Source organism: Leptonychotes weddellii, unplaced genomic scaffold, assembly GCF_054177405.1.
Source record: "Leptonychotes weddellii isolate Sample4059 unplaced genomic scaffold, ASM5417740v2 HiC_scaffold_6802, whole genome shotgun sequence".
NCBI lineage: Eukaryota > Metazoa > Chordata > Mammalia > Carnivora > Phocidae > Leptonychotes > Leptonychotes weddellii.
In genome coordinates, this window is record NW_028037308.1 from 4,326 (window position 1) to 9,906 (window position 5,581).

Sequence of the window (5,581 nt, forward strand, 5' to 3'; positions counted from 1 at the left end):
TGCATAGATTGCTTTGGGTAGTATGGACATTTTAACAGTGTTTGTTCTTCCAATCCATGAGTATGGAATGTTTTTCCATTTCTTTGTGTGCTCTTCAGTTTCTTTCATAAGTGATCTCTAGTTTTCAGAGTACAGATCTTTTACCTCCTTAGTTAGGTTATTCCTAGGTATCTTGCTGTTTTTGGTGCAATTGCAAGTGAGAGCGATTCCTTGATTTCTTTTTCTGCTGCTTCATTATTGGTGTATAGACATGCAACAGATTTCTGCACATTGGTTTTATATCCTGCAACTTTGCTGAATTCATATATTAGTTCTAGCAATGTTTTGGTGGTCTTTCAGGTTTTCTGCATATTGTATCATGTTGTCTGCATAGTAAAAGTTTGACTTCTTCCTTGCCATTTTGGAGCCTTTTATTTCTTTTTGTTGTGTGATTGCTGAGGCTAAGACTTCCAGTAGTATGTTAAATAGTACTAAGTTTTTACCTTTTAAACTTCTAGCCTTGAATCGCCAGTGTTTATTGCATATTAGGGACTATATATATTTTGTTACTGACATTTATGTTTTTTTCTTCTAATTATCAGCCAACTTGATTCTGAAATGTAATAGTTGAGACTATTTGCTTGGGTCCTTCATCAGTTGTTCTCTTAAATCCATGTTGTAGTAGCTAAGCAGCTGTAATCTCAATATGAAAATTTTAGGAGGTTTTTGAAAGATAAGGAACCATAAAAAGCAATAACCATAATTCTCTTATTATATTTATACAGTTATTTCCACGTGAAGGGCTTGACCACTTAGGCCATTACTTCTGTTTTTTCCTTAATGATATTTTCTCAATTCTGGTGTGAATTAGCAAAACCAGTTTGGGGACTGAGACAGGCCCAGGGAGTTACTAGAGCTTCATAATTTTCAATTAATTGGAGTTTCTAGTATACTAGGAATACCTAGAACAGTGACATGATTGCTGTTGTCATTCCTAATGGAAGATGGAAATAATGACAGTACTCTTGGTAGCCAAGAAAATGGGATGAGTTTGTATCCTTTCCTCATTGTGTACTTACTAAGCCTTAGTTTTTGTGACTGTGGTCACAGTTCTCAGGCTTCATGTTACCTTTAAGTGTAAGATAAATTTTCTGCTAGATGACATTTCTTTTTCTCTTTCAGTTGAAGCTGTGAAGTCTGAAGTTGAGCCCTTCAATGACTCTACTCATATTTCTCTGCAAGAAGAAAATCAGTCTTCTGTCACTCGTTGCCTCCCTGACGCTTCTACAATTACTGAAGAAGGTTTATTTAGCCAAAAGAGTTTCCTTGTTTTGGGGTTTAGTAATGAAAATGAATCTAATATTGCAAATATCATAAGAGAAAATGCTGGAAAAATCGTGTCCCTTCAGAGCAGAATTGTTGCTGATTATGCTGTGGTTCCGCTACTGGGGTGTGAAGTAGAAGCAACTGTGGGAGAAGTTGTCACAAATACGTGGCTGGTAAGAAAACCCTGTAGCAGTTGAAATGTAGTGTTGAAGGATATCAGGTGCTGAGAGTGTTAATATTTATTTCCTAAGCAATTCAGTTTAGGTAAATTGGTGTTTGAGCAAGGTTTAGATTTTGAGTTTAGCAAAGGGAATTGTAAGAGGAAAATATGCAAGTTTTCTTGGCCCCAGTCCTGGCAGAGTAGAGCTTATTGTTTCCCTGGGGCCACAGCAGCAGCATTCCTTCTTAAGATGTTACCCCAGGTCTCTCATACTATTTCAGTCCTCCTTGTTTTCTCACAACCAAAGCATAGGTGCACTTTTGTATTGTTCTTTTGTATTGGCTGAACACTGGTAATTTCACCATTTTTTTTAACTTTCCAAGAATTAAGAGGAAAATTTATAAACTAATACTTGGGGAGAAATTAAATTTACCGTAATATTTAGTAAGTTAAATGATAAACCTGCCTGATCTTAATATCCTGTGTAATGAATTAATTTTTTTAATATAATGTGAAATGTATTGAGAATGAGCATACACAAGGTTATTTTCAAGTAAAATCGCTTTTCATGTAAACTAAAATTACTGCTACTGTAACTAAACCAGTGTTAACCACTAGTTGCTTATTTCAGGTTGCTGTTCTTGTGTCTCTTGTTTTTAAAAGGTAACTTGTATAGACTATCAGACTTTAATTGATCCAAAGTCAAATCCTCTCTTCATGCCAGTCCCAGTAATGGCAGGAATGACTCCTTTAGAGGATTGTGTTATTTCATTCAGCCAGTGTGCAGGAGCAGAAAAAGATTCGTTGACATTCTTAGCAAATCGCCTTGGAGCAAGGTATGTAGTATTTTTTGTGCACTTGCTATCATGGTGTACCTTTTGACTTATTGGTGAACATTCAAACTGGAATTGGGCTGGGTGTCTTTATAATGTTTATGGGTAGTGTGTCGTGTACCTGTGTGATGGCTCAGTACTACTAGATGGATACCTGGCAAAGGTTCAGACCATGGGCATTAGTGCTTACCTACCAGGAAAGGGAATATGTAAAGCTGATACGAGGGCCGTTATTGAATATTGCACATCCAAGCATTATTCCCTTCCATGGGCCATATGGGAGATTTATTCTTTTTCAGTAATGAATACTTGGGAAGGAAAAATAAGTACTTGAAAATTACTTCCAAAATTCAAATTAGCCCAACCCCTAAGTGAACCTTAGGTGGTAACTGTTTTAAAAGGAAGTAGAAAAGTTATATCAGTAAATGTAAATGAAATCAACTTTTATTTTAAAAAACAGTTCTTTTTTGGGGCGCCTGGGTGGCTCAGTCGTTAAGCGTCTGCCTTCGGCTCGGGTCATGATCCCAGTGTCCTGGGATCGAGCCCCGCATCGGGCTCTCTGCTCCGCGGGAAGCCTGCTTCTCTCTCTCTCCCACTCCCCCTGCTTGTGTTCCCTCTCTCGCTGTGTCTCTCTCTGTCAAATAAATAAATAAAATCTTTAAAAAATAATAAAATAAAATAAATAAAAAACAGTTCTTTTAGATTAGATCTTGAAGCAACACTTAAAATGACTTTAAAGAGACACACCTAAAACAAATTGATTCAGAATATCTGGGAAAAAAAAAGATGGGCAAAGGTATGTCAAAGAAATGCAAACAAAGGAAAGGAGGGGTTGCAGTTCTAATGTCAGACAAGTTTGGATTCAAATGAAAAAGCATTAAGTAAGAAAAAGGAGAGCATTGTAAATAGCTATTCACACTGAAGTTAAAATATATATATGCCAAAAAGAACATGACTATCATCCATAAGACGAAAACATTAGGAGATACAAGGTGGAATCAACAGAAATACATTGCTTGTAGGAGACTTTAATTTCCATCTTTTATTTCATAAGAGGTCACATAGAAAACAGGGAAGGATCTAGATTTCAATAGCATAGTCATCTACCCTGAAACAGAAAACATACCTTTTCAAGTGCCTGTAGAACACTTAGAAACATTGCCTATAAAGAAATTGGCCACAAAGAAAACCTCAGTAAATTCCCTGAAGTAGAAAGAGTACAGACCATACTCTCTAATCATGATGCAAAAAGACTAGAAATGAATAGTATAAATAGAAAATGAAAAGACCTGGGGTGCCTGGGTGGCTCAGTTGGTTGAGCAGCTGCCTTCGGCTCAGGTCATGATCCCAGAGTCCTAGGATCGAGGCCCACATCGGGCTCCCTGCTCGGCGGGGAGCCTGCTTCTCCCTTTCCCTCTGCCTGCCACTCTGCCTACTTGTGCTCTGTATCTCTCTGTCAAATAAATAAATAAATAATATCTTTAAAAAAAAAATGAAAAGACCTTATAAACTGGACATTTTAGAACTATTTCATAACTCTTGGTTCCAAGAGGAATTCAAACCCATTTATAAGCCTAGAAATCATTATCAACAGTTCTTTACAATGGTAATAAGCAATCTCAGTGCCCAGATTGTGATCCAAAAATACCATTTCCTGCTAAAAGAAACTAAAATGTAAAGAAATGATTAATTCCGGGGGCGCCTGGGTGGTTTAGCCCCTTAGGCATCTGCCTTTGGCTCAGGTCTTGATCCTAGTGTCCTGGGATCGAGCGCCACATCATGCTCCCTGCTCAGTGGGGAGCCTGCTTCTCCCTCTCCCTCTACCCACCCCCCCCACTCATGCTCATGCTCACTTGCTCTCTCTGTCTCTCTGCACTCTCTCTCTCGAATAAATAAAGTCTTTAAAAAAAATTAATTCCAGGTCTGGGGCAGAAAAGGTATCAGTGAGTATGGAACATTTTGTCAGACCAGATAGCAAGAACTGCTAAGGAAGTTGTGTCAAAAGGACCTCCACTGGACAAAGACAGGAAAATTTAAGTATCACTAAAGGGAATAATAGCAGTGGATCCAAACACATCAAATAATGTTTAAATCATGATTTCATAATGACTTCCAAACAAAGCTAATTGGTCATGTTTGAAAGATGCTGGGAAACCAGCCCATTATTTGAAAGCTGTCAGATAAAGTGAAAGGATCAAATATTTATCCTGCCTTTCCTATGTAATCTGTATCAGAGTACCGTAATAATGGATAAGACAGTTTCTCTTTAAGAGGTATTCCAACAAATAAATGAAGAAGGATAGGGTTATAACTCCTGATGAATGAAAACATCTAGGCCTTGAAAATCAATAATCACATAATAAAAAGGAAAACAGACATTATATGCCTCCTGATGAAGAACACACTACCACCTTAAAGTGGCCTTACCAAAATGATAAAACCTCAATCTGATGAAGTTTCTAGATTCAACTACTGATTTATAAGAAATAGGAGAATAGGCTCTCTGCTCCTCCCTGTTCGACAGACAGCCGCATCTTCTGGTGCAGTGCCAGTCACGTCCCTGAGACACAATGGTGAAGGTCGGAGTGAACGGATTTGGCCGTATTGGGTGCCTGATCACCAGAGCTGCTTTTAACTCTGGCAAAGTGGATGTTGTTGCCATCAGTGACCCCTTCATTGACCTCAATTACATGGTCTACATGTTCCAGTATGATTCCACCCATGGCAAATTCCACGGCACAGTCAAGGCTGAGAACAGGAAGCTTGTCATCGGTGGAAAGTCCATCTCCCATCTTCCAGGAGCGAGATCCCGCCAGCATCAAATGGGGTGATGCTGGTGCTGAGTATGTTGTGGAGTCCACTGGGGTCTTCACCACCATGGAGAAGGCTGGGGCTCACTTGAAGGGCAGGGCCAAGAGGGTCATCATCTCTGCTCCTTCTGCCAATGCCCCCATGTTCATGATGGGTGTGAACCATGAGAAGTATGACAACTCCCTCGAGATTGTCAGCACTGCCTCCTGCACCACCAACTGCTTGGCTCCTCTGGCCAAGGTCATCCATGACAACTTCGGCATTGTGGAGGGACTCATGACCACCATGCATGCCACCACTGCCACCCAGAAGACCGTGGACGTCCCCTCTGGGAAGCTGTGGCGCGACGGCCGAGGGGCTGCCCAGAACATCATCCCTGCTTCCACTGGCGCTGCCAAGGCTGTGGGCAAGGTCATCCCTGAGCTGAACGGGAAGCTCACTGGTATGGCCTTCCGTGTCCCCACCCCCAACG

At 40.0% G+C, this 5,581-nt stretch overlaps 1 pseudogene; it reads left to right on the forward strand.

Moving 5' to 3' along the window:
• Positions 1-2,162: 2,162 nt before the first annotated feature.
• On the forward strand, positions 2,163-5,575 carry LOC145719732 (glyceraldehyde-3-phosphate dehydrogenase pseudogene; annotated as a pseudogene).
• The last annotated feature ends 6 nt before the right edge of the window (positions 5,576-5,581 follow it).